Below are 27,475 nucleotides of genomic sequence, written 5' to 3'. Positions count from 1 at the left end.
GGATATTATAAGCACCTTGAACCTGACAGTCGAGCTGCATTCAGAGCCCACAGGGATGTGCTGCTGCCCTGTAAGTTATACTGGACTGCAGGTAACTTGTTGTTGCCAACCTCTCAGAGCAAAAATTACGGTGACCACTTGCAAAGTAGGGAGGTGCAGAAAATCAATGCAATAAATTTAAGAGGAAGGGTTTTCGAAAGGAAGCATTCTGACTTGCTCTAAAGTGATTAAATTGATCCCACTCAAAAGCTAAAGTGCCCTTTGTTGAGCAAAAGACAGTAATCGAGGTGTTACCCCCAATAAGAGTACAGCGAACTGCAGATGTTCCTGTACTGTCAGGTAATAGCTGAGATGGAAAGGATACCAGTGTGGTCAATGGAAAGGTGCAGCACATTTTCATACCCCACAGCTTGGTCAGGTACCCTGTAAGAGTAAATAGAGTAAGCAACAGCAACACTCAGGTCCCTAACCCCATCCTGCCAGCTGGAATGTCTATGGAGACTGCGCTTCCTACCAGCTTCAAAATCCAGGCAAGTTTGAAGAGAGCAAAATCTACCCTCAAGAGCTGCTGTTCTTCTCACCATGTATTTCAGAATAAATGCTAAATAACTCCCCTGGAGTAGAGAGCCCCTCAGGATGACTGTACCCCATGATGTGTATGGTTTTCCTTCACCTTCACTACTGATTTTTGCTCAGTGTTATGGTCTGATCTTGGGTCATTTACGGTTGTTTTGAGCTCATATAATAACTGGCCTATGTTCTCTAGGGGATGGAGTAAGTACCTAGAGTATCAATTCACTTAATTTCTCTGTGAACAATTCCCAAATCTGTATCCTTAGAGGATCTAAGCAGTCTAAGGTAGCTCTCTATTCTGTTGTTCAAAATGGCTAAAAAATGCTTTGCAACTTCATTATAAGTTTCTGGTAATAAGGAGCAGTTTCCCTTATGTAAGATGTTAATGTGTCAATACTTTATACCAGAGATGTGCTGGGGAGGTTTTCTTCCTTTAGCCAGCTATTTAAAATAGCAAGCGATGTGTGATGTGTATTTTTAGAGGCTGTCAGGCGATGCTGTTTTTCATGATACAATATGTCTGTTTTCCCTTAGTGCACAGGAAGAGAAGTGATGCTGGACTGAACACGTTTCCCCCTAAATGGGCTATCTTTGGGAAAACATCAAGAGAAGTGACAATACATACACAAGGAAATAGCGTAATTTAACAGTCCCTGTAAAGGAAAGAAGGGAGGAAGGAAGGGATGAAGGGAAGGAGGAAAGGAAAGAAAGGAAAAAAAGAAAGAAAAAAGGAAAAAAAGAAAAAAGGAAAAAAAGGAAAAAAGGAAAAGGAAGATATCTCATGGTTGATTTTATCAAGGAAATTATTCTCTTATCAACCTTAAACCTACTGCTCTTCCTGAAATCAGGAGCAGATTTGACAGCTTTCAATCAGCCCTCAGGCAGTTCACTTATTAGTGTTGTTGCTGTTACTGGATTAAAGACAACTGCCTGCTAATAAGTTAGCATTCTAACACCAGTACCAGTGCCACAGAGTAGCAGAGAGAAAGCCATGATTTGTGAGCTGGTTTATCATGAGATAGCTGTAGGTGTATGCAGTAGGAGTATAATACAGGCACCAGGCCTGTGTTGTGATTCATTCTTTAGATCTTAATATAAACGAAGAAGGAAAACACATTTATTAAGATGTAGAGTGTGCCCATCCCTTGCAGGGACGCACACAAGCAGAAGTGTACTCTTTCTACCCAGTGGTCCTGGTATCAGCAGCTAATGTGAATGTGTTCACTGCTGTCCTGCCATTGCTGTTTAAGATCAGATGCAGCAGACAGCTAAGCTCAACTTTGTCCTTTGCACTCACAAACTTCACTGTTCTGCAGGTAAAAGCCCCATACAATTGGAAAGACTTGTAGAAAAATGAAACAAAATCCCAGAAGGACATCACTACAGGATGGATGCTAATGTCTGTGGGAGCAATAGCTGGCACAGGCCAAAGACATCTCAGTTCCTTCAGTAAAAGGAAAGAGCAGAGTCCAGCCATGATATAAAAGCCCTTCAGAGCAATAGCGCTGGTTCAAATAAAGCGTTAACTGTGATAATGACAAGGTATGTGATTGCCTATAGAAAGCAAGTAGGTGCTTGTGACCTGATCAGCTCCTGCAGGACACAGCATTTGCACCACAAACCAGTCTGCTTCCTTCCAATCCCATCCTTAAGGATCAGACAAAAACTGGCTAAAAGACTGTTCTGGCAGGTACAGAATGAGCCCCAGGAGTAACACAACCTATAGCTAAGTACTCTGCTTCTGACTCCTGAAGTTTAAACACTGCTCCTAATTAGTCCCAAGTGAACCTCCACTGGCTAACCTGGAGCTAGAGTACAAATGAGTTTATCCCATTGTATCTAAAAACAACAGCAGAACCAGAAACTAGATGAGGAATCACTCCACATAACAGATCAGGCCTCAGAAGAGCCTCCAATAAAAAGCATCTATGAGTACGTACCGCCTGAAACATGAACACTGCTGTTGCCTGGCATAGTGATCTCCTTCTGAACAGTGGCTTTTCAGGCAATGAATGGCAAAGTCCTCAGGATATTCAAGAACCTGAACAGGTATAATATCAGGAATTAAAACATAAACTTATTACTGATCCACTGTAGCTATGAAATTGTAAGATAGTGGAGTCTAACTGACTCATCACAGAGAATATTGTCATGCTAAACTGTACCTCATCTGATGCCATTTTGGATAAGAGTATGTCCTATGGATGGCCAGGCTCCTATGGATGGACAGGCAACAAAGCATGGCCAAGAGTCACAAGGGACTCCTCTTTTACCTCTCAGTTTCTTGGTGATCAGTGACAGGTTTTCATCCAGCTGATGGGAGAGAAGAGCCCTGGGGCTCTGAGGTCTTGCTGCAAAAGTGGGAACTGTAGGACTGTTTTCTGGTCCAGCAAATGAACCCTCATGTGTCATTAGCCTACCCATGTACAGTCACAGGTCTTAGTGTTACATTCAAATCAAAGTTCCTGTGCGCTGGAGACTGCTCAAAATCAGTGAGAGCCCTTGCTCAAAGGGTCCTGAAGCACAAAATAAGAGATCAGCAATATTTCAGGGATGCCTTTACACTCAGTGGAGTCTGTTTCTCTGTTAGAGGACTGTAACTGAGATAGGCTTGTCAGATTGATTTTAAGCAATAGTTACGTGAGATGTTTTCAACCTGTTCCTCACTTGAAATGTGGCCAAAACTGAGTTCTGTATGAGAGAAAGCTTTGCTGTTTTGCCCAGGTCTCCTCACAAATCCTCACAAAGAAAAGGAAGCTATTTACCACTCACTTTTCCTTGGGAAGAGCAAAAGCACTTGGTCCACAGGCACCGAGGCAAGCAGCTGCAGGTCTGTGGAAGGGACGTACACGTTGCAATGCACCACAGAGAAATGTGTGACTGCAGATGCAAACTTCCCTGAAAAATTTCCACAAAGGAAGTTAAATTTGCTCCTAGTAAGTTTCCAAGTGCACAATGCCTCAGGGTGCTTTGGTACAGACAGTCCCTCAACATGGGCTGAACTTCCTTCCAGGGAAATTCATCTCTAACTTTACTGAAAAGCTGATGAGTCTTGGCCCCTGATTTATCTTGCAGTATATCTATGTATCTGCAGTATGGTAAACTGCCAACTGCTAGACAGCTCCATCATGCTGCTGCCAAAGCAGAAGGTGAAGAAGCTGCAGTGAAGAATGACCTGCATTTTGTATACCATTCCACTTTGGGGCTTCTACACCACCTTGGAACAACATTAGGGGTTTGGGGGGGGGGGGGGGGGGCCGAGAGGAGTACAAGAGAAGATGAGGTGGAGAAGGCATGGAGGATTGCAAGTCCTTGAGCAAGGAGGAAGTTAACAGAGCTACAGAGAAACAATTTAGTAACTGACCCAATAACCAGCTTCTGAAATTCCATGTCTACCTTTTCTTTCCTTCTGCAGATGTAGAGTTTTTACTCGTGTGTCTATGGTAGCAATTTGGTCTGCAAACCTCCTTGGCCAGGGAGGAAGTCTCTCAGATGTATTTCTGATTCTAAATGATTCTGCACCCAAAATTTCTGAATGATGTCCTGCATGGAACCACCTCCCCGAGGCACTTTCTGTCAACGTGGTTACTAGAAGGCACAGTCACGGGAAACACTGCAATGTGCATGGGACATGGTGGATATATGCTATACTTAAGGCAGCTGCTTACAAGATCTGATTTGACAATAGGCAAATTTCCAGTTTGACTATGTTATTTTATTATTCCTTCCTAAATTAGCTTCTTTCTCTTTATTTCATCAGGCTTTCATTATTAATTTCTGTACACGACTGAGCTGACTGCAGTTATGGTCTCTTATTAGATCATCCATTCAACCCACTGCATCTGACAGGATTAGCCAGGAAGCAGGAGAGCACAAACTATTGGATTTCAGGCTTTGAATCTCTTGTGCATAGCTGAGATCACTGAAAGGGCAGCCTGCAACTTCCTTACTCACTAAAATTAAGAAGGCAAGTGCTGAGTAGTGATGAACTGCATTTTTCCCAAAGTTCCCACCAGCACCTACTCAGAAAGTGCTTTACTGGTTCTTCTTCCAGCAGGGAATAAGCTACATCACATCATTTTAAGGGCCAAAGTACTTTTGACATTCCCAAACCCCTCAGCATTTTACAGTGAGTGAAAACTCAATTTGTCTCATTAATCTAGCATCGAATTCCCACAACCACCTGTGACCTTTCTATATCCATCTATATCTATATAGTATATCTATATACTTATGGTAAAAGTACCTACACACTCTGAAAGCCTATTGTTTCCGGGACATCAAAATAGGTAAATTCATACCTGATATGCCCAGTGGCTTCATTGGGATTGTATCAAAGATGAGGCTCCCTCTTCCCCACGCACATAGCATTATCAGTCCCATGGAAAAGCTTAGAGGAAGAAGGAGCCTACAAGCTCATTGTGGCATCCTAGAGTATTGCGCAAAGCTATGACGAGAGGTGGCACGTGCAGCCATACCACTCACACAAGGTCCATGTAAGTGGACTGTTTTGCCCTTCTTTCTAACCCAAATTCTTCCTGTGACAGAACTGATTTGAGCAGGGGCCACAATAATGGAGATACTGGAAATACCAGTCCTGGCTTAACTCTGCTGAATCCTACAGTCCAACGATGAGCAGCAGTCTTTGCTCCTGTCTTGTGCAACCCAAATTGCCTGATCATCAGGAAATTAAATGTTTAACACAGTCCCATGCAAACACTAAACTCATCCTCTCTTCATAGGCTTTGAGGAGTTACAAACAAATCACATCCTTTTAGTTTCAATAACTGTCATCTACCTGCAACTCTACTTTCCTCTGGCAGAGGAACTACGATGCTACTCAAGCTCCATGTGTAACACTGCCTCATGGAAATCACAGTTTCATTTCTAGGCATTTACCAGATTCAGAAAGGAATTATTTTATGTAAACTTCTAACACTGATCTTAACCCTTCCCCTCTCCCTGGCAGAGTGCTCCTGCCATCTTACAAACCACATTTTCCACACTAAGCATCAGAAGCATGAAGTTTCACCCTAAGTTTTTGGGCCATTCCGGATTGATCAGTGAACCACTTCAGTGGGTTCTCCACCTCCCACATCCTTATCAGAAAACTAACCTGGAGCTTTCCTTGTAGGAGTGAAGTCAATATTAGAAAACTAAACTGTTGGGTTTTCAGAACAGACTGCTGGGGGGAGGCTGCTGCCTCTGACCCCATCTTTCTATTTCTTCTCACCTACATTTCTATTTCCAGATGTTTGTTTTAAAAATTAAGTTAGTGCTCTTCAAAATGTGACAGACTGGTTGTACAGAAGGGAAATTTTTCCGTTTAGAGAAGGTTCACCTGCCAAGGCTTATCACCATAGAAGCAGAGAAGACATATCCATGCTGCTGATTAATTGCAATGCAAAATGTCAAGGGTAAAGTATTTCAGCCCACACCATCCCTTCAGGCATCAGTTTGGGTTGCTTTGGTTGGATTTCTCGTTTTGGTTTGTTTTTCTCTCAGGAAATCCTCAGAATTTGGGGCTGTTCAGCCTGGAGAAGAGAAGCTGTGTGGAGACCCCAGAGCAACTTCCAGTGTCTGAAGGGGGCTACAAGGATGCTGCAGAGGGACTCTTCATCAGGGACTGTAGCGATAGGACAAGGGGTGATGGGTTCAAACTGAAACAGGGGAAGTTCAGGTTAGATCTAAGGCAGAAGTTCTTCCCCGTGAGGGTACTGAGGCACTGGCACAGGGTGCCCAGAGAAGCTGTGGCTGCCCCATCCCTGGCAGTGTTCAAGGTCAGGCTGGACAGGGCTTGGAGCAACCTGCTCTGGTGTGAGGTGTCCCTGCCCATGGCAGGGGGTTGGAGCTGGATGATCTTAAGGTCCTTTCCAATACAAACCATTCTATGATTCTATGTTTAGGTTGGTGTTCCCATATCAGGATCCAGACTTGCTCTTCTACCTTAAAACTGCCTAACTAGTTCAGCTATAGCTGTCTGACAGCTTGTGAAGGGTCTTTATCATTACGTGAATACAACACAAGGCTCTTACTAGAAATTAGGTATTGGAACCATTCTCCTGTGATTTTTGAGTCAAGAGGTTCCATTTGAACTACATGATCACTTTCCAAGCTTTGGGGTAACTTCCTGAAGGATCTTATTAATAAGTAAAATACTTGCATAAGAATCATTATACAAATCTAAGTTTGAGCAGCATTTTTCCCTCACACAATCAGAGAAGACAAACTCCCTTTCCTTTTCAATTATTCACCAGTCAATCAAGTCCAGACACAGTAGTATTTCTATAAGATCAACTTGTTCTGTGGGCACAAAATCTCTCATGACCTTTACAAGCCCTTGTCTGGAATGTCTTGTGGATACAGATGTTTCCAGAGTCCATTTCTTGACCTTTGTTCACTAAGAATAAGACAGGATTTTTGCAGAATCAAAGCCTGCTAACTCTAAATGTGTTTATTTGGGCTTCTTTCCTTAAGGACACAGTATTCTAGTGAACAAGCTCATAAACTTTTAAAGAGAGCTGGATGTGGATGGAGCATCCACTGCATCACTGTGTGTCACACTGAAGGTTCTCAGATGAACAGCAGATTTACTGCTCGAAGGCTCTAAGCAGAGCTCTCCAGTCTCCATTACTGCAAACTCAGTTGTGTGCCAAGAATACGCAGTTGTCCCCAAAATAGAAAAAAATAATAAATCTTTAAGCCTTCATGCACTCATATAGGATCCTAAACATTTATTAAAGTACACCTTACACCACCTCTCATCTACCTACAGGAGTTTGAGTAAGCAAAGAGTGTGGCCCAAGACCAATCTCATGCAAAGTCTTAATGTCAGAAGATCTGCAGCTTGTAAGAATGTCTGTTTCTAATTGGCCTTGATGAAATTGGTACCCATATTTCCAATCGCCTATGCTGAGCAAATACCTGCAAAACCTCCTTCATTTATTAGTAAAAGGTGAAGTAAGATCAACTGAGCTATACACTAGCCACCTGCAACATTAAGGTACATCTTTCATGTTTCATGTCATCCGCTGCTAAAGGAAATGAAGATTTCACTAAAAAGAGTTTATTCCCTTAAAAAGAAAACCAAATTAACAAAGATGCCCTTATGCAAAACATGGGAAGATGGAATAATGCTCATTTTAATAAATACACTCAGCTAATCCATTTAAACCAAAGCTATATGTTAGTTTCCAGCAGTATCCCACAAGAATAAGCTTGAACATGTTAAGATGTAAATAACAGGTGGGTTTGGGTTTTGCTCACCAGAGGTAGCTTGGCATTCATTCACTGACTTCAATTTCCATTTATTCACTGCCATTGCACACCAAAGGAAACACTCTATCAAACAGGTCGGATATAAAGCAGTCTAGAAAATCAAAACCACTGACAGTCCATATAGACAGAAAACAAACTGGCCCCTGCAACAAGAGCTAAATAGCGTATAATCTTAAAACTGAAAAAGAGAGTTTCGCTGTGAGGACCTTGCAAGAGTTGGAAGAAAACTTCTAAGAGTCATGGTATCACCTGCACTGAGCTCAGAAATTATCCTGCTGTATCTTTCAGCAGTATTCCCATCTACTTTACAAATAACACATTACCATTAGTTTCTTACCCAACTATGATCATGCCAAGGTTAAGCATGTGTTACACATGGAATGTAGAAGGTGCCCTTGCATATATATACACACATACATATAGATGTTTACACTCTGGTATATGTTAACTCCTGTACAGATATATTGCTCTTACTTGATGGGAGTGACTTCCAGTAACCAACAGTTAACAAAGTGTCATATGAATAAGTAGGTAAGTTCAGTCTCTGTTCAGAACTACTCTTTTGTTCTCAGACATCCATCATGTCATAAGTACGGAGTCAAATGGACAACTTACCTTAGCAGTTGAAGCACGGGGCCTATAGGGATGCTGGGGAGGGACTCTTCATTAGGGACTGTAGTGACAGGACAAGGGGTAATGGGTTCAAACTTAGGGGAAGTTTAGATTGGATATAAGGCAGAAGTTCTTTACTGTATGGGTGGTGAGGCACTGGAATGGGTTGCCCAGGGAGGTTGTGAATGCTCCATCCCTGGCAGTGTTCAAGGCCAGGTTGGATGAGGCTTGGGTGAGATGGTTTAGTGTGAGGTGTCCCTGCCCATGGCAGGGGGGTTGGAACTGGATGATCTTAAGGTCCTTTCCAACCCAAACTATTCTATGATTCATTCAATTTTCAACACTAGGTTCAGCACTGCCTCTTTATTAAAAACACATCCATCCTTCCTTCACCCACAATGTCAACAACCGAGATGCTGCTGAGTGATACTGACAGGGGGATGAGAAGCGACAAGATGACCTACTAGGTTATATTTCAGCACTAAGAATAACAAAAGACATTTCTATACATAACTGGATATGATGCTAAATATGTCCCTGGGTAGTGGTGAGAAACAGCTGTTCTGTACTACTAAGTACCTTCATTTGGAGATCTGCTGTCCATCTTCAAAGCTCATTTGGAAAGGAATTGAACAGTGATTCAAGGAGCTATCACAGATGTCAACATCCAGGCCCTTTCTAATTCTTCCAATGATGGGAAGTCACTTTGGCTCTGAAGGATGAGAAGAAATAGATTTGTGGAGGAGTCTACTGAAGTCAGTAGACCTGCAACAGGTAATAGCAATTGAGATACCGTTTGTTCCTTTCCACATCCCCACTGAAATTTCTTCCCAGTTTTCAGACTCTTCCTATTTTCTTCTTCTTAAGCATGGATTTTCCCACAGGAAAGCAGGAAGAATTAACATCTCAACTAAAGGCAAACAAGAGACCAGACTAAGCAGTCCATGGAAGCAGAGAAAGAAGCACTTCACAAGATGAAAGGAGAGAACAGCTCCTCTCCTTTTCACATTGCCCACACCAGGTTTCCTTTTAATTGAGGTGAGAGGCCAGCTCTATAATTGTAATTGTCTGCTGTGTATGTTTAATGTCTGTCTGTGCCATAACAATCAATAGCAGTTAACTTTTTTTTGCCTTTTTCCCCTTCATGTGGCAAGTACTGTTTCTTTCCATCTGGTGTCACGGTCTCTATTACCTTTGTTGACACCTCAGTTTGTGAGGGAGTCTCTCCTCAATATTATGTTAATCATTATAGAAGGCAAATACACTGTGCTAATCCCTAAAAGACAGCTAAATTAAACACCACTGTGTACCTGGCTATAGCCCTGAACCTGAAATGACAGAGCTATTTCGCCTGAGTGCCATGGCACTGATACTAACCAGCTGTTCCGTTATTTGAATGTCCAGCAAACAAAACTGGACATTATATCCTGGCACCTGAATGCCTGAGATATGGACAGCTGCACTAAATGGTTGCTGGTAGACCATCTGCAAGACATGTCACTATAAACTGATTTAGAGCTAATGGAAGCTAAAATTCTCTAGAGACATAGAGTAAGTTAGACTCACAAGTCGAGATTTTCCTCCTTAACTACTGCACTTACACCAAAGATTGGCAAGAAAAACCCAACACAGATGTTCCCCAGTTTTGATTAGTGCTTGGCAATTACAGAAGTTCCAAATCTGCCTTTGGTAAAAGGCCATGAGAACTACAGGTCTTTGCCTAAGTGTTTGCATGTGATCCCAACAGACCTTTCACTCTAACCAGGCCTTCTCCTGGCTAGCTCTCACGAGGAGAAATAAGCTGAAACACTGAAACAACAGACTGAAAGTAGTCTGAATTCTTATTATTAGGTTTTGTGTTTGGAAATTGCAGTTATGTTGTTAAGTGTGTATGGTACCAGGATTTTTCATATTCTGAAGAATATGAAACAAATTGTCCTGGACATTTCTTATCCTCCCTGAAATAAACAGTACCTGAATAAAACTGTATTTCTGTTGAGCTTGGCACTAGTCTAAACTCTGCTGTCTTGTAATCAATATAGTTCTACTGAAGTCAATAATATTTTATTACACCAGAGATACAATTGGCTTTCAGGCTTTTTCCTCCCCTTTTGGCATCAAAACAAGCTAGCTGATAAATTCAAGCTACATAACAGCAGTCAACCATAAAACACGTATCATTCAAAGATGGCTTAGTGCAGCATCCCTCATCATTTTGGGATGGTTATTCTATACACAAAGTCAAGTTATTCACCTGACCAGAAGAATCTCTTGGTGTCTGTTGCCAGGGAGGCGCAGGAGAGAGCTGCACCCTGAGCAGACGAGAGTTAGGAGCCCGAGATGACACCAAAGCAGACAATAGGAAGCGGCCTCTGTAATGGGTGGGAACCTAGCTGAGAGCTGATTCCCTCTTGTGACTGAGGGACATAAGAGAGTAAGTTTTTATCACAGCGTATTCAGTAGAGTATACATGTGTATGTTCATGCCCATTTCCTGATTACCTGACTCTCAGCATCGGCTGCAACAGGGCATCCCAGCCTGAAGAGTGGGCCTGGATGATGATTCACTGGTGACTGGTGATGTATTTCTTAATCTCTGTTCTCTCTATGCAGTAATGATTTGATGCACTGCTAATTTTCCTCTGTACTTTACTTATACATATATATCCGATTTGCTTTACTGTACTTATTTATTATATATACCCGATCCATGTTAGCGTGTTATATAGCTAGCATGTGATCATTTTAAGTACCCTGCCTGCCAGCAGCACAGCCTTGCCAAACAGAAGTGTGCAGTCCCATGGCACCTGAAGTAGAGCAGGAGCTCAATGCTGCTGATGCTAACCTGGTAAAGCAACTGAGCCTGTGGTTGTCAGACAAATCCATAGCAAAAAGGCATGTTGAGGTCAAGCTGGAAACTACAGTTACAGATCAGGGTTCACCAATGATACATGGCTGGGCACAGGCATAGGCAGGATATAGCTGTAGCCTTCCCCTTAGCTTTGCCTGATTGACCTGACAGAGGAAACAAGGGAGCCCTGAACAGCTCTTGCACACCTTTTCCCAGGAGTGTGATTCAAGGTGACACAGCTGTACTTCAGTATTTGTGCTTTTCACAGGATGAAAGTACTGCAGTGTTAAAAAGCCCTCCTCAAGGCAGACCTTGCTGAACAAAACCCAAGAAGTCTGACACAAAATCACAGAGTCATTAGTGTTGGAAGGGCCCTCTGTAGATCACCCAGACCAACCCCCTGCCAAGGCAGGGCCACTCAGAGCAGGTCACACAGGAACGTGTCAAGGAGAGTTTGAATGTCTACAGAGATGGAGACTCCACACCCCCCTGTGCAGCCTGTTCAGTGCTCTGACACCCTCAGCGTAAAGAAGTTCTTCCTCATGCTGAGGTGAGACTTGTTGTGTGTTAGTTTATGGCCACTACTCCTTCTCCTGCCGCTGGGCATCACTGGAAAGAGTCTGGCACCGTCCTCCTGGCACCCACCTTTGAGATACTGGTCTGCATTCATGAGACCCCCTCTCAGCCTGCTCTTCTCTGGACTAAACAGGCCCAGCTCCTCATAAGAGAGATGCTCCAGAACTCTGATCAGCCCTGTGGTCCTTGAAATATATTTCCAAACAATGGAGTTTGAAGAAGCTGAAGACAAGGCATCTAGGTTCCTAAATATTTATTCGAATCAAAGCTCTGAAACATGACAGGTAAAAGCAATCAAGAACATAAAAGACATTAAAAAACAACAACAAAAACCAAACCAAACCAAGCCCAAACAAACAAACAAACAAAGTCAGTGGGTAAAATATGAAGGTTATATGACACTCTGTAGTTATCTCTGACAGCATAATAGTGTTCCAGGGATATAACAGATACAGCAAGTATTTCTCCAGAACATTAATTCTTGGCTATACTAGCTCAAAGATAAAATGATTTGATATTGATAGCTAGATAAACTTACAGCCTTTTCCTCCCCTGTCACAAACACCACATATCTTCCTTACAGGACCATCCTTAACAGCCTCATCCTTTCAAGTACCACTTTTGGAAAGAGATTGCCATAAAGCTGAAATATAGCCTGTGTTAGCCACAACTCCTGCTCCTGATGTTAGTGTTCACGGGAACCAGCCAAAGAGCACAGCAATAGAAGTCCATAAAGATGAGAACATATATTTTTTTCTGTTCTGGCTGCCCTATTAAAACCTTAGCTGTTTGAATTTCTGTGGTTACAGATTGTTTTCCTATGTTAGGTGAATAGGATGACACAGTTCCTTTAACGTATTTCTTCCTCACACAAAACTAGCTGGACACGTTAGCTCACCTGGTGGCATTCTTCAGGAAGTGTGCCTGCAGAGGAAAGTTTTTCCCTAAAATGCCGAGTTCAAAACAAATCATCAGTAGCCCTTCTCTAGAGTGAAATATCATAGAATCATAGAACAGTTTGGGTTGGAAAGGACCTTAAGATCACCCAGTTCCAACCCCCTGCCATGAGCAGGGACACCTCACACTAAACTATCTCGCCCAAGCCTCGTCCAACCTGGCCTTGAACACTGCCAGGGATGGAGCATTCACAACCTCCCTGGGCAACCCATTCCAGTGCCTCACCACCCTCACAGTAAAGAACTTCTGCCTGATATCCAATCTAAACTTCCCCTGTTTAAGTTTGAACCCATCACCCCTTGTCCTATCACTACATTCTCTAATGAAGAGTCCCTCCCCAGCATCCTTACAGGCCCTTGGTGTAACCCTTTATTAAATGCTAAGCTAGAAACACGCACTGACAAAAGAACAGTGACTCTCCCACATTTGATGTCAATATCCATACGCTGCAACTAAAGTTGGAAAAAGTCTGATGAGAAAGTATCAAAGTATTTACATTCATTACATTCACCACCACCAGAAACTGCAATTTCAAAGTTGCTGGACAGACTTTAGTAAGAGAAACAAAACCAGGGATAGCCAGTTCAGGAATGAGGGAGCTCTGTAGCGGCCTCTTTTAAATACCAAGTCATAACCCCTCAGAAATAAAATGTAATGGCACAGGTTGTATCAGCAAATTGTGACTCTAAGAGGAAATGGAATTTACTCATTAATTATCTTGATCATTACCTATGTATTTTTTTATATATATAATAAGAAGCATCTATGAAAGTGAGCACCATTAATAAAGGAAACCTACAAGGAACTTGGAGAGGGACTTTTGACAAGGGCCTGTAGAGACAGGACAAGGGGGAATGGCTTTAACCTGCCAGAGGGGAGACTGAGATGAGCTCTTAGGCAGAAGTTCTTCCTTGTGAGGGTGCTGAGGCGCTGGCACAGGGTGCCCAGAGAAGCTGTGGCTGCCCCATCCCTGGCAGTGTTCAAGGCCAGGTTGGACACAGGGGCTTGGAGCAACCTGGTCTAGGGGAAGGTGTCCCTGCCTATGGCAGGGGGTTGGATGAGCTTTAGGGTCCCTTCCAACCCAAACCATTCCATGATTAGGCTATGTGAGGTCCATGCACAGTAGACTGCTGCCCCTGCACCCCTAGGAGCACATCACTGCTCAGGCTCCAAGACAGAACTGGTCTAAAGCAGGTGGCCTCACGTGCAGTGTGCGAACAGCAGCATTGGCTTTCACTTAGGTCAGGCTTAAAGAAGCACAAGAAACTCCTGAGGTTAAAGATTTATTTCAGGCTGCTTATATGAATTGGCTTCCTTAGGAATAAACCCGCTGGAGCGTTTCTCCCAAGGTGTTTGCCTCAGGACTGGTCTCTGGAGGCTGCTGCCCAAATTCTGCATTCACACAGAAATGCCCTGTGGATGACTGCTGAGGAGCTCTTTAGCTTCAGTCTAGTGCCAAGCCTGCTGCTGCAACCACCAACTCCCACTGCAGACTCCTGGCCACCCAAAACTGACAATTTCAAAGTATTAAACATAAAATCTCGGTGTTACAAAATTGCTTCAGAGAGAATTGTCATCAACTCAATGGGAGCTACTGAGGGCAGAGAGCCATTCTAGTCACCCTAGAGACTTCTGCAGGAGACTGTGGTCTATAGAGTTAATTCATCACACAGAAAGTAAGGGGGTAATTAAGATGTCTCACATAAAGAGCAGTGGAGAAAGGGAAGATTTGGGCCTGGCTACAATTCCAGATCTGTGTCCCGACATACCAATGTTATTATCTGTCCTCTCATTACTTAACTCTTACCAAATGCTAAACTTCCCAGCCTTTCTTTGCTGGTAACTTATCATTACTGGCAACTGGCCACAAGGTTATAAATACCCAGTGGCAGCGCTCCATGCTGCTCTCAGAACAAAACTCCTTAAAAAACAATAGTGAAACACTATTAAATGCCTTCCTTTGTGTATTTGTCATGAATTCCAGTGACACTTCATGGTCAGAGGCATTGTTAGATGGCACAGGGACTATCACAGACATCCATAGAAATACTGCCCTAAGACATCTGATGATCATCAATTATTACACCATCTACAATAAGTCATTTTTACTGGAAGACATTAAGAGTTCATCGATCTCTCCCATTCCTGTCTGAATCCAAATAATGATGTCGTCCTTGATTTAGTAAAAAGAACCAACAGTTCTTCTAAATCACTGTGAACCTCAGTAGTTCATCACTGAGATATCTGGGGATTTTGATTTCTAGGTGGAGGTTTCACTTTTCCATTGAGAGAGATTCTTCTATACCCAGTTACGTATTGTACGCAGAGCCTACCTGACAGCAGCATAACACCTGCAAATGAATTATTGGCAGTCTATTAATTAATTCATTCACAGAATTAAATGAAGAGGCTGATGACGTGAGATCACTAAGCTATCCCAAAAGAGATTTTCATCAATTACTTTACACATAGCTCTTGGTGAAGCATAGATCTTATCAGGAGAATACCATCTGTGATTTCATAAGCTTCTCCCACAAGAGTGAAGTTCAATTATCTAAAGAGACCATGATTGAAATAGCCAAGAAAGAACATTAAAATCCCTATTCCCTGACCAATAGACTGAACATGCACAGAGAAGCAATGAAGAATATGAAGAACTTACTGTCTGCAAGGGAAGAAATTCCTGACAAAGCACTACCTTACTAAAGATTCAGCACTAAATAGCTTTCACTGGAAAAAGAAGGAACAGAGTCAACAAGAGAATATTTCAAGAGTTAAAACCAGTTTGTGAACAGGGCTGTATAGAACTAACTTTTTAAAGTGGAGCTGTAATCAGGGCTGCTCACCTCCTCATGGGCACACAAGGGCATGAAAACAGCAGAGACGGTCCAAGGTGGAAAGTCACATATCCCAGGCGTAAGGCCAGAGTGTATCTATATCCTGGGGGCAATGGCAAGAATTTCCCAAGGCAAGCTTTTCACATGGGTAAAAAAAGGCATCACCCTGTTATTCAAACAAATCTTTAGACAAAAATTCATTTTTCTCAAAATTACATTCTCTATTTCAATTTAAGAAAAGAAGTTTTGGGTTTTTTTTCATGATCAATCTCAAAAATATTATCCAAGTGGTTATCATACTTAAAAATAACCTTTTCTGTTGTATAATTGGAGATTTATAAGAAGAAAAAAGCCCAAACCCTTGAATGTCAGTAATTTTTACTACTACTTTTGAGGCCTTTCAAACAGTCCCATTCTTTAGTGGAATAGGACACAGGAAAAGATGTCAAATACCCCTCTTCTCACCTCACCAAATTCCCGAGTATCTCTCTTTCCAAAATGGGAAAGGACTAGAATCTATGCTAAACAGAAGTACACTGCTACATCAGCTTAAGAGCTTGCAGCTAAAATAAAGGCCGGCCATAGACAGCAAATTCAGTTCTCACAGAAGGTCAAGAAGACCTGAGAAAGAGAAGATAGAAATGAACCACCACCAGTAATAATGACCAGTGAATGCCTCAGGTTTGGGTAACCAATACTCATTGCCATGTGCTTCTGGAAAGAAAAATCCCCAGAGGCAATAGGACAGATAACAGAGGCCAGACAACTCTAAGTCACCTCATGCAAAACCATGGTTACCACCAGAACCCAGAGAACAAGGGTCATAAACCCAACTCTAGGATCCATACTACTGTTTCACAGTACCTCCACGCATTGCATTGTATATATTACTGTATATACATGCACATAGATTTACAATTAGTAGGTACAAATCTGGACACAGAAATTGCAGCCCTTCAAAGAAGGACAGGAGGAAAATAAAACTTCCTCCAAACATTTTCTTCAACATGTCATGTTTTACAAATCAGCATTTTGAGAATAAGCCACAAAACGTATCTTGATTTTGAAGGGCTTATTTATCGCTGATGTGGCCTTTCATATGGAAATCACACAGATTTCCTTCCCTTGTACAAACCCCATGTTCAGTTTATATGAAAATCTAGACCTGCACACCCCTAAGAAATCTGCACACCCCAATGCACTTCCAAACTCATTCGGAAGTACAACCTCAACTCTGGTGATTTAACGACTGACACACTGCCCATCTATGCAAACCCAGCTTTGGCAAACCTTCATCGCCTGCTCTTCCAGCATCTCCGCATGCTGTTTAGACAGAAGTTCACTCAACGTGGTTGCTATAAACCAGCAGTACAAAGCTGGTGGGTTTGGTGTTTTTGCTAAACAACATCTGGGCTTCCCGAACTTTTTGGCTTTCCACATACTGGGAAGATAAAATACTGATCTAACAGTCCTGTTAACTGGAAAGAGCCCAGAATCACCCAAACCATGCACTTCTGTGACAAAAATTAGCAACACATCAGAACAAATGAGCATCAGCCATGCCAAACTCCACAGAATTCACATTTGCTCAGCACTTACCTTTGGACAAGTACCTACTGTAACATCCTCCTCCAGGGCAGCACCAAACAACTGGGAACTGAGGATGTTGCTTCTGAACATTCACATTATTGTTCAGTTGAGAAACACAGTGCATATATCAGAATAATCCCTGGGTTTCCTTTCCACATGTGCATGGAAACCACAACACAGTTCTCAAAGGAGTTAGCATGTTCTTCTTTTCCTATGAACATTCCTATCAGAGATTTCTGGCACTTGAATATTTGCAAATGTTTAGAGTCTGGAACTGACATACGAACACATCTGGGAGAAAGATCAGCACAAGGATATTCACATGGGAACAGTTATAAATCTATTTCTGCCAATTAATGTCCTCTCCAAACAGAGTAATAGGAAATGACCAGGGGAACCAGATCCAGGCACAGGAAACAATTTAAGGAGTAGTCAGCTTTGATTTAATTTAGATGTTGACTTTCTCTTTCCCCAGTAGCATCAGGGAGCAGCAAGTGCCAGGGAAATGGAGCCAGGAGTTGATGGCGATCCCAGTGCAGGACATGCTCTTACCATCTGGGTCTGATGACACCAGGCAGACCATGACTGGTAAAAGGGCCCTTCAGTAGCCCCAGAAAGTGATTAATGAGGAGCAAGCTTCAAGCAGGGGCTCTGTTCCGGAGCAAAAGAAGATAGGGCCAGAGATAAGGCTTCAAGATACATCCAAGGGGTTCATCCAAGAGACAACCTACCTGCAGTACATGGCAAAGGTCCAGCCAGGAGGCAGACAAACCTACAGCATAGCTTGGGAATGGACCAAAGGCCCAAGGCTGAGCTTAAATTAGGCATCAGTGGGTGTGGGTGGAAGCCCTGGGTGAGGTTGCTCAGAGCCAGTAGAGTCTGTTAGTGCTTTGAGGGCCCTAACAAGACCTGGGCAATGTCTTTTTGTTTAAGGACGTTCCTCTGTACCAATCATCCATGCAACAGCAGAGGAGCTTCATCTTACTTTAGGGGTCATACTCATTTGCCCAGGAATAGGAATCCAGAAGGAAGACGTAAAGAAAAGAGAAAAAACTGGAGTGAGAAGAGAATTTCCTCAGACTGAGAAGGAAGAACAGGAAAAACTATGCAGAGTTCCTTATACATGAAAGATGAACTTCTCACTTCACACCTCACTCAGCACCAGTGAACTGCCCTTGCCACTGTCTCCAGGTACCTGACTCCAGCTGATGCTGATGTAGCTAGAAATCACATCCAGTCAAGCGAATTGTCCAAGTTTTTCCATAAAGCATCATCCCCACAGCATGGAACTGGCACTTGCCTCAGCACTGTTCAGCGCTTCAGGTCTTACTGTAAAGCTTATGCATACAATTTTCATGTCTGTATTTGTAATTCTGCCCTGTGTAACACTTAGAAGGCACTGCCACACTTAGAAATTAGGGCACTATCCATGTATTTTTGCCAAGGACATCTGAAATTTTACAAGCTACTTATTCTTTCAGAAGTGTCTGACTCTTTCATTTATCCCCTACCTGAAATCACAATCATCCCAAGGTGTGTAATCATTCCTGCAGCAACCAACTGATTTCAGAGATTATTCTTTCTGTTGAGGAATAAGCAGGAGATGATGAAACCTGCAGGGAAAAAAAAAAAAGCATCCTTGAAAACCTTCCCCCATTCCAGCTAAAAAACAGAACAGCAGGAAAACTATACATGTAACCCTTTCCAAACTCATTCTGAAAAACAAGTAGACAGATGATAGTCCTATTCAGCAAAGTACTGCAGTATCTAGACAATATGATGATCATATAATTACAGAATCACAGAATGGTTTGGGTTGGAAAGGATCTTGAGATCATTCAGTTCCAACCCCCTGCAATGGGCAGGGACACCTCACACTAGACCATGTCACCCAAGACTCTGTCCAACCTGGCCTTGAACACTGCCAGGGATGGGGCATTCACCATTTCCTTGGGCAACCTGTGTCAGCACCTCACCACCTCAGGGCAACCTGTGACAGTGCCTCAGGGAAGAACTTCTGCCTTAGATCTAACATGAACTTGCCCTGTTCCAGTTTGAACCCATCACCCCTTGTCCTGTCACTACAGTCCCTGATGAAGAGTCCCTCTCCAGCATCCTTGTAGCCCCCTTCAGACACTGGAAGCTGCTCTGAGGTCTCCACACAGCTTCTCTTGTCCAGGCTGCAGCCCCAATGCTCTCAGCCTGTCTCCATATGGGAGGTGCTCCAGCTCCTGAGCATCCTCATGGCCTCCTCTGGACTTGCTCCAACAGCTCCATGTCCTTCTTATGTTGAAGACACCAGAGCTGCACACAGTGCTGCAAGTGGGGTCTCACAAGAGCCGAGCAGAGGGGCAGGATCACCTCCTTCCACCTGCTGGTTACGCTCCTTTCAATGCATGCCTCTCTGAAGTCAGTACTGAGCTACGTTGTCCCCTCTACTTTTCTGAATTTCCTTGACCAAAAGACTCCTTCCTACATGGCAGATACATCAGGAGAGCTAAGTAGGCTTCATGGGTACCATCAACTAGTGCATGTCACCCACAAGTGCAAAGCTAGCACAACTCCAATGTAGCACTGCCATCCCTCACAGCAGCTCAGGCTAGTCCTAACATCTCCAGAATGCCATTAAATGCATCACCCTATGGGAATAAAATTGGAGCATAACCCCCTCTACATATGGGTATCAGGTAGCAGAGGTTCCTGAGATGCAGTTTCTTCCCACATTACCTCCCTTCTCTTGTTCTCCTGATTCCCAGAGGAAGATATCACATGCATATTAGATACAATCCTGCTCATTGCACTGACTCAATCAGAAATCATAGGGTGCTACAAAGCACCCTATGAGCAGGTGCTTCAGATTGGCAGCCTAACACAGCAGCTCTTAATCTTATATGTGCCACAGCCACTCTCACACAAGGTCAATTGCACCTATGATTAACTCACACAAGCAGAACCCTCAGCTGCCACCTTACACAGCCTTGCAAATGCACAGGCTGCACAAAACTATTGGTAATTAGTTTGTCAAGCAAATGGTAGGGAAGAACAACACTGGTAATTTATACCATAGATATTCAAATGAAACATCTTCCCCGAGTAATTTGATGTCAGAAAGAAGAACAGCAGCAAAGCAGAACAAAGCTTCCCACCAGCTCTTTCTTGAAGGGACATTACTCTAATGTGTTATGAGACAAATTCAGACACAGTAAAAAACACATGTTTTTTTTTCACTGAACTCCTCTGGCCAGATTTTGGCATTAAAAATGGTTCTGAGATTATTCATGCGTGTCCTATATACAGAGACTCTGGGATGACCAAGGATGCTAGAGTTCAGCCAGAAAAGACCTGTATGGAAAACACTGTAGGTTATCCCAAAAGGGAAGATAAAGATCAACTACTGGAAATATATGTTACATTTTAGTTCTTTGCAAAAAAAAAGAGCAGGACTGGTCAGCCTACACCTTTCTTATTTTTCTCCTCACTCTACCACCCTTAGTACTGTCAGAGGTATTGGGACCCTCATCATCTGTTACCAGCAGCTCTCTCCACCATAGACCTAGCTGGTTGTAGTTGTTATTGTTACTTTTGTGTGTGTGAAACAGAATTTCACTTCTAAAATTGCTGCTTGGGTGATACTTCAGTGTTTTGCCAGAGTGTCTTGGATAGTGAACTTCAGGCAAATCAAAAGTGGGATTCCCTGGCTATGCAATGGGCTTCATAGTCACTAACCTGGGACACACCATAAGATAGAGTGACCTAAGCCTTGGAAATGCCTGTGGTCCTGCCATACTACTGTGTGTGAAATCCCCAGAAGCTTCAATCTCAGCTGGCGCAGCACCTCATCTCTGCTGAAGCAAGTTTGTGAGCCTTGGTGAGAACTGCAGGATTTCTGATCTTGGGCAGAAATCCATCTCAAAACCTGGTGTTCCAGGGTGCCACCCTGCAAAAGGAGTTCCTCAAGACTTCCACCAGTACCTGTCAGACGTCTGGGCTAGCTGATTTAAAGGAACTAACATTTCTCAGACCAGAATCCCACAGTGTTGCTTGGTTTCCACTGCCTTCAAAGCTCTCACCTTAGCAGTCAAGCAGGAGGTGAGAAGACGGAATTTTTCCTTATGGCAGAAGTTGGGTAAAGCATTTCAAACCTCGCTGCCAATAGATTATTTTATAATATAAAGGATGAGAAGCATATCCTTAGATATGTCCACAGCGGATGACTAGGCGAACTGCACCTCTGTACAAAAAGAAGAAAAGAAGAGTTAATTCTGAGCAAAAAGAAGAGTTAATTGATGGTAGAGAAGAGCTGCTTCATTTTCTGTGAGTATTGATAGTTAGGATACTACATTCACATGAAATAGGCCTTCTCAGCATCAAGATGATCCATTTTCCTGGCTTGTGTGTTTTAGGATGATTCAGTGTGGTAAACCAGTGTATTCCCAAATGAGCACTGGCTGAGCAAGCAGTACCTAATAAATGCTCAGCTGTCAATGCCACTTTTCTCCTTTTTCCTCCATCAAGCCTCTTCTTCCTTTCTTTTTGGTGAGAATTAGGAGTGGAAGCTTGCTACTGGCTTGCTACTACTCAGTGAGCTCTTTGGGTCTTGCCATTGATAACTGTATTTCTGTGGAGATAACAAAATCCAGAAAAAGAAAAGAAGAGAACCTTTCAAGCGTTCCAAATAAAGCTGCTTGCAGAAATGGGCGTTTTTTATTCAACTCCTACTAGTAGAGCGCGAGACAGAGATACCAGCACATGTTGGCACTGACATTTCTGGTGAAGAGTAAAACTGGACAAGACACAGGATCAGTTATTCCAACACTCCCTACAAAAACCCTAGTCTGTGTATCTGTTAAGAAACCCTGAAGAGAAGCAGGCCCTTTGGGGAATATATTAGAGAAAAGAAGGACAATTTGGAAACAGTCTAGCCACTGTTAAAACTTCTCTCTCTTTCTTTTCTATTAGGTTCTAACCAATACTAGGAGTTTTCATGTAGATATTATTTCATTCTATTTCATGTAAATAAGGATTTTCAAATAATCAATACTAATTCTGTATCCTCTTTTGACTTCTTGGAGACACTTTTTTTTGGCACCAGTGTTTCCCACAGGTCTTCTGTGCTCAGTAACAATAAACTCTCATCACCATTAACACTTCTGGTGTTGACTCTCCTTAAGCTCTTTCTCTTACACAAGCCCAGCCTTTCTCCATGACCATTTTTGCTTCATTATACCTTGATTTTATATGCCATAATTCACCCACAAACAGCAATAATTATTTTCACAATGTCATCCCTTCCAACAGAAAACTCTGAGATAGAAACCCTATTCTTGTCACACTTTCCCCATAGAATATTTATTGACAGTGGGTCGCCTTTTTCTGCCAAAGGATAAATAAAATACTAACTATGGGCCCAGAAAGCAAGGCAAGGTCAGCTCCAGGCTGCTCTTCAGCATTTGTGCAGATTTATAACAGATGAATGTGAATTCCTGACTTAGTTTCCTATTTACTACTTTAGCGGTATCTTCTAACAATTCCAGAGGAACTGCTCAGTAGGGTAAAATTAACACTGTAACAGTGTTTAACTGGAACAAACTAATCCAGTTACCTAGTGTGACAGTCTAGAATCATAGAACCACAGAATGGTTGGGGTTGGAAAGGACCTTAAGATCATCCAGTTCCAACCCCTTGCCATGGGCAGGGACACCTCACACTAGACCATGTTGCCCAAGGCTCTGTCCAACCTGGCCTTGAACACTGCCAGGGATGGAGCATTCAGTCAATGTAACCAATCTAAAAAGCACAGGATGGGTAAGAGGTAATCATGAGAAACCCAGTATTACCCTATAACCATAAAACAGTAGACATACCTCCTTATTAAAATATTATTAAACTTTTGGCCTCTGTCTGGTGCAGGATCAGTCATCACAGGACTGAACACAAGTCATATTCCCAGCAAGTGAAAGCATGGATATCTTTAAAAGGGAAAAAAAGTAGTAGAAAAAGTAGACTGGCTTCCACACCACAGCCTTTGTGATTGGAGAGAGGACTCGGAGGCAACAAAGCTGGCTTTGAAATCTCATCTTTTTCTCATTTCCTGCTAATCCATGAACAAGTCACCTCCCCTCTTGCCTTGATTTCCGCATGAGTAAGCTGGAACTGATGTATGTGTAACAGGAATCTGACAATCCTGATGTGATTACCAGTTGTAAAGCTTTTCAAAAGCTCATATAGGAATGTTACAGAGGTGCTGCAGTTATACCCCTTCCCAGGTTTCTATTCTCAGGGGTGTGAGGGGGAGGACCAAGCTGTTATTTGTTTAATGAAAACTGTATTTACTCACAACGTGGAATAATTATGTCCTTTCTCAAGAGAGAAAGCTTCAGTTAGTAGCTGCTGGGAAGCTTGAAAATAGTATCAGTGGCCATAAAACCCCCCCACTACATATCCATTGTACTATCACCCGATTAGAAATGCAGTACAGGGACTGCCAAATTACCAGTTGGCTAATACTTCAAAATCAAGGACAAACAGCACATCACAATTCAATAAGGAAGGAGACCATGTCTACAGCACAATAATCATACCCTGACCTTCATATAGTAACTGTTTGATGGTTTTCAGCTGTAAAAATATGCTAATAGGATCAACAAACAAAGAGAAAAAAGACTTTGAAACAATGATGAATACAGATAAAATAGCTCAGTGAAGCTGAAATATTTCCACATGACAGCCAAACATGAGCTAGGAAGTACTGCAATGCCTTTTCTGAATACAAAGATATATGCAAGCACTCAGCAACAGATCTTAAATGTCCTTATACAGGGGGAGAGACTGAGTATCAGTTAGATGCAAGGATTATGAGGCTGAAGCAGACAAATCTGTACTAACTCATTTATAGGCACTGAATACTTCTTTTTTCTTGACACTCTGGCCAAAAGTGTTGACTGTCCTGCTATACCTTTAAAAAAGGCTGGTCTGTGATGGAGTCTTTTCTGGTTGTCATACTTATTTGTCTGGATATTTTCATTTCACACCTTTTGCTAAAATCTGCAAAAAAAAAAAGCCAGGATCTGTCATTATTCTGTCTGAGTTTTCCCGAGTCCCTGCCTGGAGATTAACAATAAAAGCTCCCTCAGCGTTCCCTGGATTCTCCTTAAACATTGCCCGGAAATAACAAAATGCTATGTGTCCATTCTCTCTGCCCTCAAGTTATCAACCAATACTGGCGACTACATATATCCACACAGATAACATGATATGAGAGTTTATATTTCAAGGCAAATAACAAAGAGAGAGAAAGCAAAAGAGCAAAGGCACAATGGCTGTTGTGGCTCTGCGCAGATGCTGCAAATGTGTTAGTTTCATCTCACGTGAAAACCTGGCCTGTTGAGCCAATCAGCTGGGAAACTGAAGGCAGGAACCAGAAGTGTCATTGAGGTAGACTAAAACACAGAGGATGCCCAGAGGAGTAGAATGGAACAAGGGAAGATGTACTCTTAACATTTTTCTTTTTCACCAGAAAATCAGAGACTAGAGAGGCAATACCATTGAGTTGTACTAAAGTAACCTCCTGATCCTCCCATTCTCCTTAGACCACGCTAGCTTGTGGAGTTACTGCACAGGCAGCTACATCTTTCAGAGTATGTAATTGAAAGTTAGCAACACAAAGCTGTGGAGGGGGATCATCTTGTATTAAGTGATCTTCTAGAGAAGGATGGTGCATGGAACAATGACCTGGATGCTTAGTGTAGTGTTAGTTTAGCTACACAAACATAGGTTTGTTACCTCAAGCCACATATCAGAGATGATGTGAAAAGTACATAAGTCTTGGTGTGGATAAAAGGCCCATGTAAGTCTCTAGCAGACAACTACTGATGTTATTTAGTCCACCTTCTGGGAACTGCACTTTTTAAGAGAACATAGGTCTCTTCTGAAAAGCTATCAGAGGTCTAGCTGGTGCTTTGGGATGTGCATTGTAGTGACACAAAATAGGCTACAAGAAGCTGAAAATTACTATAGAGCTGCTGTGAACAAGATCAGATGATCAGAGGGGTCCTAACTGACACAGGGAAAAGGGGTCACGTACCTTGTGGAATCACAAAGGTTTCAACTGTGAGGACTTCAGAAAGGGGCAATACTTCAGAGATATTTGTTCCTTCTCATTCTTGCTTGGGTCAAGTAGCTTGGGAGGGTTGAGTAGCTGGCCATGTGGAAGGCTGCTCCTATTGCAGAACAGCACGTAACAGCAATTTCTATGGTGATAGAACCTGTCACAGGCACACTGCTGTGGTCAGAAAGGAGACTATCCTTGAGAAGAAAAGAAATAAGTTAGTGAAGAAACACTTGTTCAATTATAGGAGCAAACTAATGCAGTTTTACAACTATTACTGGCATTTTTCAACCTGGTATGCAGCAGAAGATCAACAGAAGTCATTGTGGGAACTGTCTTCTGTCCAACTACTGCACTAGCTACTAGAAAATATACTTCTTCATTGCCTTCTCCCTCATTATTTGTCTCACACCAGTCATTTCTGTTTCCTTCAATGTAACACAATCATGCTGCAGCTCCAAGAATGAAACTGTTCCATCAGATCATCACTGTTATGTCTCCTACTGCAAGTATGCACTTCTGCCATCCTTTTCAAGTTGAAGCTAGACATGCTTTTTAACGCTGGTGAGCTCAAAGGAAGGATGCCTCTTAGGGAAACACCCTCACAATTCATAAGCAGCACAAAACAGAAAGCCCCAGGTATGCCTCTTTAAAAATAATGAAAAGAAGAAGACTGCTTAGATCAAATATTAGCGACCTCTATAATTTAGCCAAATTATGTAAATCACTGAGGGCCATTTGTAATAATTTATAATCTAGTATAGAATATTTCATATAATTGGAACATTGACAGAAAACCTATGTTTGCTTTTGTTCTCATGATTTAAATGTTCACCCTAGGAAATCATTTTAAAAACATGAATAGTTTGTCTACTGTGCAATGTTCTTCTTGTAACATGGTAAAGAGGTGACAAATACATGTAATTTAATGCTGTAGAGCATAAAAGACTGAAAGGGGAAAGTCAGATAAACCAGATTAGGTCTTTTTGTTAATAGGTTGCTTTTGCTTGTTCTTTAGGGGAGGAATACACCTATTTTCATATTTATATGTGCTCAGTGAAGATATTCTAGGCCTAAATGTACCTCTAAGGCACTACAGCAGCAAATGCATTATTTTCAGAAGTTGGAAATTAACTCACTTGTGATTCTTACAAAGAACAAGGTGGATATGAACTTTCATTACTGCAAGGTAATCGCCAGAATGAGCGTATCATGTTTGATATTCCACAGCCTCACTTCCACTGAAGTTCAAGAAGAGCACACATCTGACCTGGCTCTGTTTTCCCAGCAAAAGAACTTTAAAGACAGACTTGTGTTCCATGAGTGACAAACCCTGAGGGAAGAAAAATTTGTTACAGATCAGAGATGTCAGAATCTGAAGCAAGCAAACATCAGATGTTTCTATACAACACAGCAAAACAACTTACCCTTTCTTGCAAAGACTTCTGGAGACCAGTAGCTGAGTGCATGTGTCTGGCCATGCACAAGCATGCATGTATAGACACTGCAGCCGAGTCACAGATGTGATTAGAAGCAACAAATGCACTGTTTGCCCACAGCAAATATTTTTGTTCCTCTATTCCATCCTATAGTAGCTTTCAAAAGAAAGACCTTTGTTTTTTGAGGCAAGCTTGCTGCCATGAACAACAGACTAGCCAAAACCAGTATAGATGTGCCTCGGAAAAGAAACACCTTTACTACCCGTTGTAAGCAGAGAACGCTGCCAGGCTTGTTTTGCTGGATGCATCTAACATTGCTTTAAAAGTAGAGAAAAAAAAAAAATCAGTAGCAGAGATCAGACGAACTGTAAAAGGGAACATTTGCTTTATGAGTTTCCCTCTCATCTGACTTTTGTTAATGACTCCTTGACTAATGTAAAGAGGAGCACATCAAACACTGCACAAACTACCTCTACGCAGCAATTTTATAGCACATAAATCTCCCATGTTCAATTTGGCAGTCCCACCTTACTCTGCAGCTGACTGCACAGACAAACGGATGGTTTATAGGTACCAATATTTCAAGGGCTCTGATTTTTTACCATTTAACCAGAGTTTTCCCTATGAAAATGGAGTTACGGGAACCTGGTTCTTTG

The 27,475-nt window shown here is 42.3% G+C and overlaps 2 long non-coding RNA genes across 2 annotated transcripts; both read right to left on the bottom strand.

The window, feature by feature from the left end:
- Positions 1-363: 363 nt before the first annotated feature.
- On the bottom strand, positions 364-9,829 carry LOC134165270 (uncharacterized). The gene is made up of 3 exons (XR_009965455.1): positions 9,043-9,829; positions 2,514-2,614; positions 364-423 (listed from the first exon to the last, which is right to left on the bottom strand). It is a non-coding gene; the product is annotated as an uncharacterized LOC134165270 (long non-coding RNA).
- A 13,599-nt stretch (positions 9,830-23,428) lies between these two features.
- On the bottom strand, positions 23,429-26,710 carry LOC134165268 (uncharacterized). Its single transcript, XR_009965453.1, has 3 exons — positions 26,520-26,710; positions 25,357-25,492; positions 23,429-24,317 (listed from the first exon to the last, which is right to left on the bottom strand). It is a non-coding gene; the product is annotated as an uncharacterized LOC134165268 (long non-coding RNA).
- Positions 26,711-27,475: the final 765 nt, after the last annotated feature.

Source organism: Pezoporus occidentalis, unplaced genomic scaffold (assembly GCF_034315485.1).
Source record: "Pezoporus occidentalis ecotype Australia unplaced genomic scaffold, CSIRO_AGI_Poc_V1 ctg235, whole genome shotgun sequence".
Taxonomy (NCBI): Eukaryota; Metazoa; Chordata; class Aves; order Psittaciformes; family Psittacidae; genus Pezoporus; species Pezoporus occidentalis.
This window is presented reverse-complemented; position numbering and strand designations above follow the sequence as displayed.